Source organism: Pan troglodytes, chromosome 12, assembly GCF_028858775.2.
Source record: "Pan troglodytes isolate AG18354 chromosome 12, NHGRI_mPanTro3-v2.0_pri, whole genome shotgun sequence".
Taxonomy (NCBI): Eukaryota; Metazoa; Chordata; class Mammalia; order Primates; family Hominidae; genus Pan; species Pan troglodytes.
In genome coordinates this window covers 96,042,697-96,053,778 of record NC_072410.2, presented here as the reverse complement: position 1 = coordinate 96,053,778, position 11,082 = coordinate 96,042,697, and positions in this window count along the sequence as shown.

Genomic DNA, 11,082 nt, shown 5'->3' with positions numbered 1-11,082 from the left:
GCACCCTTCCTGTCATCCTTCAGCAATCCCTGTTGGCCATACTTGATGTTCAACTTGAACTCATCATAGAATTTCAGGGTCAAAACATATCTTTTTTTTTTTTTTTTTGAGATGGAGTTTCGCTCTTGTTGCCCAGGCTGGAGTGCAATGGCATGATCTCTGCTCACCGGAACCTCCGCCTCCCAGGTTCAAGTGATTCTCCTGCCTCAGCCTCCCGAGTAGCTGGGATTACAGGCATGTGCCACCACGCCTGGCTAATTTTGTATTTTTAGTAGAGATGGGATTTCTCCATGTTGGTCAGGTTGGTCTCAAACTCCTGACCTCACGTGATGCGCCTGCCTCAGCTTCCCAAAGTGCTGGGATTACAAGCGTGAGCCACCACGCCCGGCCTCAAAACATATCTTAAAAGTCATTTTACTGCCAGGTGCGGTAGCTCACGCCTTTAATCCTAGCACTTTGGGAGGCCAAGGCAGGCGGATTACCTGAGGTCAGGAGTTTGAGACTGGCCTGGCCAACATGGTGAGACCCTGTCTCTACTAAAAAAAAAAAAAAAAAAAAAAAATACAAAAATTAGCCGAGCGTTGGTGGCACATGCCTGTAATCCCAGCTACTCAGGAGGCTGAGGCAGGAGAATTGCTTGAGTCCGGGAGGCGGGGGTTGCAGTGAGCTGAGATCGTGCCACTGCACTCCAGCCTGGCCGACAGAGCAAGACTCTGTCTCAAAAAAAATAAATAAATAAAAAGTCATTTTACTTGAATGTCTTCTGTAACAGTCAACCTTTATTTGAATACCTTCAGTGATAAAAAAAAAAAAATCTCACCAGTCACTCAAGTAATTACGTTTCAGAAAGTTTTAAGTATTTATTTTATATATAGGGAGATATATACATATATATTATACATAGGGAGATATATATATATTAGGTACATATATTTAAGATACACACTCACATATATATCTCAACTTTGCTTTCCTTTGTCTTAACCTCATTAATTATGCCTTTGGTACACCAGAGAATAATTTGTCTTATTTATTTATTTTTGAGACAGGATCTCACTCTGTTACCCAGGATGGAGTGCAGTGGCACAATCTTGACTCACTGCAACGCTGACCTCCCAGCTCAAACAGTCCTCCTGCCTCAGCCCCCGAGTAGCTGGGACCATAGGTGCACGCCGCTGCACCCAGCTCATTTTTCTGTTTTTTGTAGAGACAGGGTTTCACCATGTTGCCCAGGCTGGTCTTGAACTCTTGGGCTCAAACAATCCACCTGCCTTGGCCTCCTAAAGTGCAGGGATTACAGGCGTGAGCCACTGCACCCAGCCACCAGAGAATTTAATTTATCTTCCATGTAACTGAAGAGAGTCGTCAGGTCCCCACTGTCTTCCCTGTGTCAATCTAAAAAAACAGAGAGAGGCTGTCTCTAAAATAAAATATTTATTCAGCAATAGAGCATTGCAATGGGAATACACGTGCCACAGTAAACTGCATATTCAGGAAGGGAAGAAAGACAAAAGTTTTTAAAGGAAAAATGAGGATTACATATTGTTTTGAGATAACTATCCTTGGCTACAAGGATCAATAACAAGGGTGGCAGCAGTCTGAGGTTGAACAGGCAGTTGCTGAGCAGATGTCCTTGAAGAATTTTTGTGTGTGTTAAGGTTACAATGGCCCAAGTAAGGTTTTGGTTTTTGTAGCATCTTTTATGATAGTTTTTGTTTTCAGGCATTTATGCATAAGAACCCTCTCTTCATGGCCTTCTGGCTTTGTTTGTTTATTCGTGTTTATTTTGTTTTGTTTTTTGAGATGGAGTCTCGCTCTGTTGCCCAGGCTGGAGTACAGTGGCACAATCTCAGCTCACTGCAAGCTCCACCTCCAGGGTTCACACCATTCTCCTGCCTCAGCCTCCGTAGTAGCTGGCGACTACAGGCACCCGCCACCACGCCCGGCTAATTTTTGTATTTTTAGTAGAGATGGGGTTTCACCATGTTGGCCAGGCTGGTCTCGAACTCCTGACCTCAGGTGATCCACCCGCCTCGGCCTCCCAAAGTGCTGGGATTACAGGCATGAGCCACCAAGCCCAGCCTGTTTGTTTGTTTTTTAACACAGTGACTCCATTTTGATTCTGGCAACTTTCACACCTTCCACAGGTGAATCATTCCTACTTCCATATTGGAGTTGGGGGCTCACTCTGTTGCCCAGGCCGGAATGCAGTGGTGCAATCATGGCTCACTGCAGCCTGGAACCCCTGGACTCAAGGAATTTGATCATGCAGCCTCAACCTCCTGAGTAGCTAGTACTACAGGCACATGCCACAATGCCCAGCTAATTTCTTCTTCGGGTTTTCCTACATTGCCCAGACTGGTCTCAAACTCCTGGCCTCAGGCAATCCTCCAGCCTCAGACTCCTGAGTCACTGGGCTTACAGGCCCCACTTTCTTCAATTGTTCTCGTTATTATGTGGTTCAGGGCCTCTCACCCCATGACACAGTTTGACTCATCACTGCCCTTCTTAAAGTAGGTAGTGTGGGAAAAATACGTGGAAAGGAATGTAGGATTTATAGTCAAAGTCTTATTCCTAAGTCTGGATATTCATCTTTGTATTAGTCCATTCTCACACTGCTAATAAAGACATACCTGAGACTGGGTGATTTATAAAGGAAAGACTCACAGCTGACTGTGACTGACTCACAGCTCATCATGGCTAGGGAGGCCTCAGGAAACTTACAAACATGGCAGAAGGGGAAGCAAACACGTCCTTCACATGGCAGTAGCAAGGATAAGTGCTGAGCAAAAGGAGGAAAAGCCCCTTATAAAACCACCAGATCTCGTGAGAACTCACTGATTATCATGAGAACAGCAGCATGGGGGTAACGGTTCCCATGATTCAATTACCTCCCACTGGGTCCCTCCTATGACACGTGGTGGGGATTATGGGAACTACAATTCAAGATGAGATTTGGGTGGGGACACAGCCAAATAATATCAATCTTCAAAATAAGCAATACTGCCCCACTTTGCAGAGTCGATTTGGGAATTAAGGTAATATACATCCAAGTGCTTGTGAACTAAAAAGAGATGCATGTATACTTTTACCGGAAGCCAGAGAAGGTGGGGCTTCCACTTGAAATGGTGTTGGCACCTAATGGTGATCCTCTCACACCCAATTTTGGTTTCTGCTACTAAAGTAGGAAGTTTTACTTTCAGAATTGGATGACAGCCACTCACAATGTTTGGTAGTTTATGATTTCCTGGCATATGTTGTTTGGGAAAAGAGATCTGGATGTTCCACCTGAACCGCCCCAGAGGCAGTGCTGCTCCTCCAGCTGGTGAGAGCTCTGGGTGGCTGCAACCCACAGTCCCTGTCCACCTGTCTTCCCCCAGAGACAGGCACATCTGGCACCAGTGGGTGGTCAAAAGCATCACCCTAGGATGGGTGCCTAGAGTGGTTTCCTAGGGTTCACTGTAAGAAGGATCCAGGCTGAGAGCGCCCAAAGAGAAGGCAGAAGGGGACCAGAGGCTATGGGACAGGCAGTGGAGATCAACCACAGGGGCTCGGAGGGCCACACCCAGGTCCCCACAGCCTCTCCTTTCCTCCTGGCACAAGGTTTGCCCTCTCTGTCTCTCCATTCAAGACTTGCCCCACCTCCCAAATCACCTTCCTGGAGCCTTGAACTGAATAGCATCTTCACCTTCCTCTGTCAAGCACTGCATGCTTGGTGCATGCCAAGCTTGGCACTGGGAAGGAGCAGGACAGATCAATTGCCTCAAAACACATGGTCCTTGATGGGACAGGATACAGCAAAAGGGATTGTTATAATCATGGCAATACCACCAATACCTGTGTGTCCATGGACGAAGAACTCTGCAAAATGCAAACCATCATTGGGTAGGAAGTGTGATCACAAGGGAACTTCTTTCTTCTTTACAATTTATTGAACATTTATATACATTTTTACCTGTTACATAAACATTATGACTTAGTTAATATTTTCTTTTTTTAACTTAAAATAGATAGAGACAGGGTGTCCCGATTTTGCTCAGGCTGGCCTTGAACTCTTGAACTCAAGCGATCCTTCTGCCTTGGCCTCCCAAAGTGCTGGGATTGCAGGTGTGAGTCACTGCACGCAGCCTATTTTCTTTAAAAAAAAAAAAAAAAAAAAAAAAAAAATTTTTTAATGCTGAAGAAGCAGTTAAGAAGAAAGTAAAAAAAAAAAAAAAAAGAAAAAGAAACTTATAAAAAAAAATTTTTTAAGAGAGGATTTCACTCTGTTGCCCAGGCTGGAGGGCAATAGCATGATCTTTGCAGTTGTGCACCACCGTGCCTGTCTAATCACCAAAAAAAAAAAAAAAAAAAAATTGTGGGCCAGGCACAGTAGCTTATGTCTGTAATCCCAGCACTTTGGGAGGCCAAGATGAGTGGATCACTTGAGTTCAGGTGTTCTAGACCAGCCTGTGCAATTTGGTGAGACCCTGTCTCTACAAAAACTTAGTTGGGTGTGGTAGTGCATTTCTGTAGTCCCAGCTACTTGGGGGGCTGAGGTGGGACGATTGTTTGAGCCCAGGAGGTCGACCCTGCCGTGGGCTGAGATCGTGCCACTGTACTCCAGACTGGGTGACCAAGTGAGACCCTGTCTCAGACAAAAACAAAACAAAACAAAACAAAACAAAATTTTGGAGACAGAGTCTCACTATGTTGCCCAGGCTGGCATTTAATATTTTCATAATAAAACTTGAAAAGATCACAAGTATGTGACTATGTTCATCCATAAAAATGTAAGTGCACTATTAATACTAAATGAAAAGGAAAAAAAAAAAGGGCAGAACAGGAAGCTGTGCAGCCAACCTGACAGCCAGGAGAGCATGCTTTTTGATAAACATCAAAGAGCCATGGAAGCAGCAGGAATTTTCCAAGATTTTTATACTTCTTTCTACATAAAGTAGAATAGATACATCATAGTGATTCAAAGTTGAAAATCAAGGATCTAGCAAATCCTTCTGAGATAACATCCCCTTGCCTTCTATGCTGCCTTCCAGGAGGCAAGCACATGGGAATTGCTGAGCCAGTCCAAAACAATCCTCCCCTTCTGTTTCCATGGCAATGAGGCCAGCCAGGGGCAGCAGCAGAAGATGCCAGGAGAGAACAGAGAATATTCTGGGTCAAAGTCTTTGTTGAAGCTAAGGTGGTGCATTTGGAGACCCCATTTCTCCATCCCGCAGAAGGTAAAGGGAAAGTACCCCCCTTCCCATTTCTGGCTGCACAGGGAATGCCCCAGGGGTAGGGCTCTTCCGGGTACCAGACACAGTCTAGAAAAGCAGGAAGCCTGGTTCTAAGTCTGATGTCAGTCTAACTGCCAAACCTACCTGCACTTTTATTTCCAGGTTAAACTCAAAGGGCAGGGCTTACTTAGATAGCACTATTGTTCCAGGGAGGCCTGAAATCTCTGGTGGACATGAATATTCTACAGGAAGGGATCCATGGCTCCCACCTGCATCTTTCTGTTATGGATTGGAAAATGTTTGTTCGATGTGTATGGAAGGAGGTGACAGATTCTTGTAGGCCCTTGAGCGTTTCCTTTATTCATTTTTTAATTATTTATTTGTTTGTTTATTTTTTTTGAGACAGAGTCTCACTCTGTCACCTAGGCTGGAGTGCAGTGGCACCATCTTGGCTCACTACAACCTCTGCCTCCGGGGTTCAAGCAGTTCTCCTGCCTCAGCCTCCTAAGCAGATGGGATTACAGGTGCACGCCACCACGCCTGGCTAATTTTTTTTCTTTTTCTTTTTTTTTTTTTTTCAGTAGAGATGGGGCTTCACCATGCTGGCCAGGCTGGTCTCAAAATCCTGGCCTCAAATGATCCTCTTGCCTCAGCCTCCCAAAGTGCTGGGATGACAGGCATGAGCCGCCGTGCCCAGCTCGTTTTTAAAATTAATAATTTTTTATAAGAGACAGCATCTCACTATGTTGCCCAGGCTGGTCTCCAGCTCTTGGGCTCAATGAGTGATCCTCCTGCCTTTGCCTCCCAAAGTGCTGTGATTAGAAGTGTGAACCATCATGCCGGCCTACTTAAACCTTTTTAAGACTTAAAATTTACGTTTTTTAAGCCCCTCTTCTTTATTTTCAGTTGGGATCTCACTCTGTCTCCCAGGCTGGAGTGCTGTGGCACAATCATGGCTCACTGCAGCCTTGAGCAATCCTCCCACCTTAAGGGATCCTCCCACCTCAGCCTCCTCAGTAGCTGGGACTACAGGCACACACCACCATGCCTGGATAATTTTTTAAAACTTTTTTATTAATAGAGATGGGGTTTTGCCATATTGCCCAGGATGGTCTCGAAATCCTGGTCTCAAGCCACCCTCTTACCTCTGCCTCCCAAAGGGCTGCAATTATGGGCATGAGCCATCATGCCCAGCCTTGTTCCCCTGTTCTTCAGGGCAACACATCCCAAGGATGTGACTCCTGTGTGGCTGTGACCTGTGTGCAGTTGGTGCAGTGGGGTGGTAGTGAGGGCAGAGGCACTGAGCAAGGTGAAGAGGAGGGGAGGCCCAGCACCACTGGGGGAATCCAGAATGTGTCACCCCGGGATATGTCTCTTTGACATAACTACTTTTGAGCTAAAGGCAATTAAGAAGCAGCAAATGGGCCGGGTGTGGTGGCTCACACCTGTAATCCCAGCACTTTGTGAGGCTGAGACAGGTGGATCACTTGAGGTCAGGAGTTCGAGACCAGCCTGGCCAACATGGTGAAACCCCATCTCTACTAAAAATACAAAAATTAGCTGGGTGTGGTGGCACACACCCGTAATCCCAGCTACTCAGGAGGCTGAGACAGAAGAATCACTTGAACCCAGGAGGAGGAGGTTACAGTGAGCCAAGATCGCACCATTGCAATCCAGCCTGGGCGACAGAGCGAGACTTTGTCTCAAAAAAATTAAATTAAATTAAATTAAATTTTTAAAAAAGAAGCAGGAAATGGAGAAAGAGCTCTTTCTGTCCTCCCCACTTTTCCACCTGAAGACAGGATACAAATTCTTCTTTACCGGAGACAGCTCTTACCAGATCAGAGAGGGCACCAGAGGAAGCTGCCAACAAATCTTGCCCCATTAGTGTACTTTCATATATTTACCTTCCCACAGTTTCCTGCCCTCGGAAGCCTAGAACTGCTTTGCTTTGTCTTGTCACATCTCCAAAGTATATTGTTCTTTTTGAAGATGGTTTATAGGGCAGAGTTCTAAGCCACTGCTTTGAGTTACCTTTCATCAAGGTTTCTCCCACGAGATGTGCAGTGCACATGTTAATACACTTGCTTGTTTTTTCTTTGTTAATCTGTCTTCTGTTAAAGGGCTGTGTCCCAACCATGAACTTGTGAGGGTTGAGGAGAAGTGCTGTTTTCTCCCTGACAGCTGAATGTGTGCCTGCCCTCTGACTAGGGGGAAATGGAAAGGGGATGTGGCTAATCCTATTCTCATAAGTTCTTCACATTCGCTGTCGCATGATAAGGGTGTCCCACAGCAGAAGACACAATGGGGAGTCGCAGAGCCCAGCATGGAAAGGAAAGACAAAACCACATCACTGTGTTGCTGATACACCAGACAGGACCAGAAAGGAGGCATTGAATGGTCAGTCTCCAAGCCATAGGATTTCCAGAAGAAGGTGGGAGAGGAGACACTGGGCTGCAGAAATCACTGAGCCAACCAGACAGAGCATGGGGGGTGAGCACGTTCAGGGGCCCAGAACCTGGGCTCACCAAAGGGTCTGACTGAGAATCTTACTCTACTCACGCAGGGCTCTTCTTCTTCAGTCCCCCACACCTCTATCTCCCCTCTGCACTGGGCTTCTTGCATCTTTTAAGGACATTTCTACTTGTTTACAAATGTGGCCACATCCTCCCACCTGGGAAACATATATATGTATGAAAAGAAACCCAGAAGGCTCATATATATATACATGAGCTTTCTAGGTTTCTTTTCTTTTCTGTTTATTTTGAGGCAGGGTCTCACTCTGTTGTCCAGGCTGGAGTGCAGTGGTGCAATCTCAGCTCACTGCAGCCTTCACCACCCAGGCTCAGGTGATCCTCCCACCTCAGCCTCCTGAGGAGCTGGGACCACAGGTGCGTGCCACCATGCCCACCTTCTATGTTTCAACGCTCACCTATTGCTCATGACACTCCTCTGAAGTGAGTAGGATCCCCAGCTTCCATAGGAGGTAATAACAGTGGAAAGAACACAGGCCTGGCATGGGACAGCCCCAGGTGTGAACCCCCAACTCTGACACTGTAGCTCAGTGACCCGGGCAAGGCACTCGTTCCCTCTAAGCCTCAGTTACCTGGTCTGGAAGATGGAGATGAGAGACCTCCTCACTGGGGTATTGTGAGCATTGAACTTACCAATGTGGGGAAAGTGCCAGCACCCAGTAAGTGGTGGCAACAAGGATTATTCCTGTTCCTCAGAGAGGCGGAGTAACCACAAGGCAGAACTGGGACTTGAGCACGGCCAGCAGACCCAAGTCACGGGAAAAATTGCCAAGAATGGGCACCCTGGTACAAAGCAAGGAATGTGACGGCATAAGCAGGGGGCCGGCCCCCGAATCGCCTTCACAGGGAGCCCGGGCCTATTTCAGGGTCCTCTGTGTGGACGGAAGCAGAAACAATACTCAGGCCAGTATAGGGGCCAGGACTTCATGGGGCTCAGGGGTTTTAGGCAATTCCAAAAGGTTGTCACCAGCTATTGAATAAAATTGGTCACCCTCGGTTCCAAAGCAGAAGGGCTAATGTGCCGTAACATATTGAATGAATTCAGTGTCTTTCTGCAAAGGAGATCAAAGCACTTCAAAATCATTTCCTGCACACTCTCCTGAGAAGCAGCCAGGGAGGAAAACCTGTTTCATCTACGAGATACGCTTGGTGTCAGTCACCATCTCTGAGATTGTAGAATTCTTTCTGTTTCCAAAAGGCTTTGGCATGCCACCTCAGTGGCACCCTGGGAGGTAGACCGGTGGGACTGACCCATTTTACAGACAGGTAAGTGGGAGCCCAGGGAGCCTGAGAGCCTTTCCCAAGTGAGGACTTGCCCCTCGCAGATGGCCACAGCACACTGGCATATCCATGGCCCACTGTGAAACCCACACAGACCACAACAGGGCCAGGTCCTGGAAGGCCAGGATGAGGTTGGCCTTTGAATCAACAGCTCACAACAGTGCCGCAAATGCCCCACTCTCTGAACTCCAGGAGCCGGTGCCTAAGTACAATGGAAGTGGGCTCCTGGGCCTCTGAAGCCTGAATGACAGGCAGATCCCCCAGCCGCTCTAAGTCTCACGCTGGGGAGGCATCCTCCCTGCATTGCTGAGTCTGCTATTTTCTCCTTCCCGTGGCACCCCCATACTCCTCCTGTGCCCTCAATCCCTCCCCCTCCACTCACCCAGGGCTCTTGTTCAGTCCCCCACACCTCTATCTCCCTTCTGCACTGGGCTTCTTGCATCTTTTAAGGACATTTCTCCTTGTCTACAAATGTGGCCATGTCCTCCCACCTGGGAAAAACCTTCCCCAGACCCTGTCATCCATCAGCTTAGTCACTGCCCCCTGCCCCTCCCACCTCCTCCTCTCCTGACACGCTTCCCCTGGATTGATCTATGTGATCACTTCTAGTTTTTTCCTACACGCTACTGAGTCCTTCAAGCAGACTTTCACCCTAACCCTTTACTGCCGTTGCTCACCAATCACCATTCCCATTCTCCTAAATAATAACTGCTGCATACTGAGGAGTCTACGGCCGCAGGTGCTATGCCATCCACCTTAAAATGACCTTGTGAGATGGGTACTGTTAAGCCAGGTTACAGACAAGGCAATGGAGGCTCACAGTAAGCATCTGGGTTCAAGTTCCCAACAGTCCAAGTCTAAAGCCAGGGCTTCTCCTCCTGGCCTCAGCCTTCACTATGTGCCTGGCATAAGTAGACCTCAGCCCTCCCCTTCCTCCAGCACCCACCTTCTGCCTCCACCCATGCATGTCCCGAGCTTCTTCCTTCATCGCTCTCGCCTCACTCCTCCACTCTCCCCTGGCTTCAGCCAAGACTCTCTGAGATGGTCCCAAAGCCCACCCCTCTGGCTCCAATCCCTGTCCCAGATTTGAGGTTTATGTTTCTAAATCTAGGAGGTCTCAGCTCCTTGGCTGCTCAGCTTCCTGGGCTCTTCCAATACAATGTTGCTATTTTAGTTTTATTTTTATTTTTTGAGTCGAAGTCTCACTCTGTAGCCTAGGCTGGAGTGCAGTGGCGCAATCTTGGCTCACTGCAACCTCTGCCTCCCAGGTTCAAGTGATTCTCCTGCCTCAGCCTCCAGAGTAGCTGGCACTACAGGTGCATGCCAAAATGACCAGCTAATTTTTGTATTTTTAGTAGAGACGGGGTTTCAACATGTTGACCAGGCTGGTCTTGAACTCCTGACCTCAGGTGATCCACAAGCCTCAGCCTCCCAAAGTGCTGGGATTAGGTGCCCGGCCCCAATACAATGTTTCTAAACTCAGACCCTTCGTCTTCTCCTCAAACCAGTCTCCATCTTGCAGCTTTTCCAAGAAGCTTCTTCCTTGACTTCTGACAAGGATGCTGGAATTTTCAGGCATCTTGGGCTTTTCTACAAGCCTGGTCCTCCCACAAAAGCATCATTCTTCCTATTTCTGTCAAAACAGTGGCTTCTTTCCTCACCCCCTCTCCTCACAACTGATCTACTGTCGTAGAACCTGCAAGGCCCCGGGGTGACCTCCAGCTCTGAATCCTCACATCTCCTGTACAAGTCCTGGAACTGACCTTCTTGGAGGTGGACCAAAGGAACCCATTCCTCAGTGCTGGCCTCCCAACATAACCCCAGCTCCCCAGCTTGGGCGCCACACCCACCAAATCCCTCTACGGAAACAGCCATCTGCCCTGGACTGGCCTCCAGCTAGTCTGTGAATTCGCTTCTCCTGAGACTACTGGCTTCACCATCCATGGCCGGCCAGGGATTCTTAAGTCCGATAGCTTCAGCTCAAAGGGAGAGCTGGAACTCACTCACTCATCTCCTCCGCAAACATCTATTGGGTTAATCGGAGGGTTAAC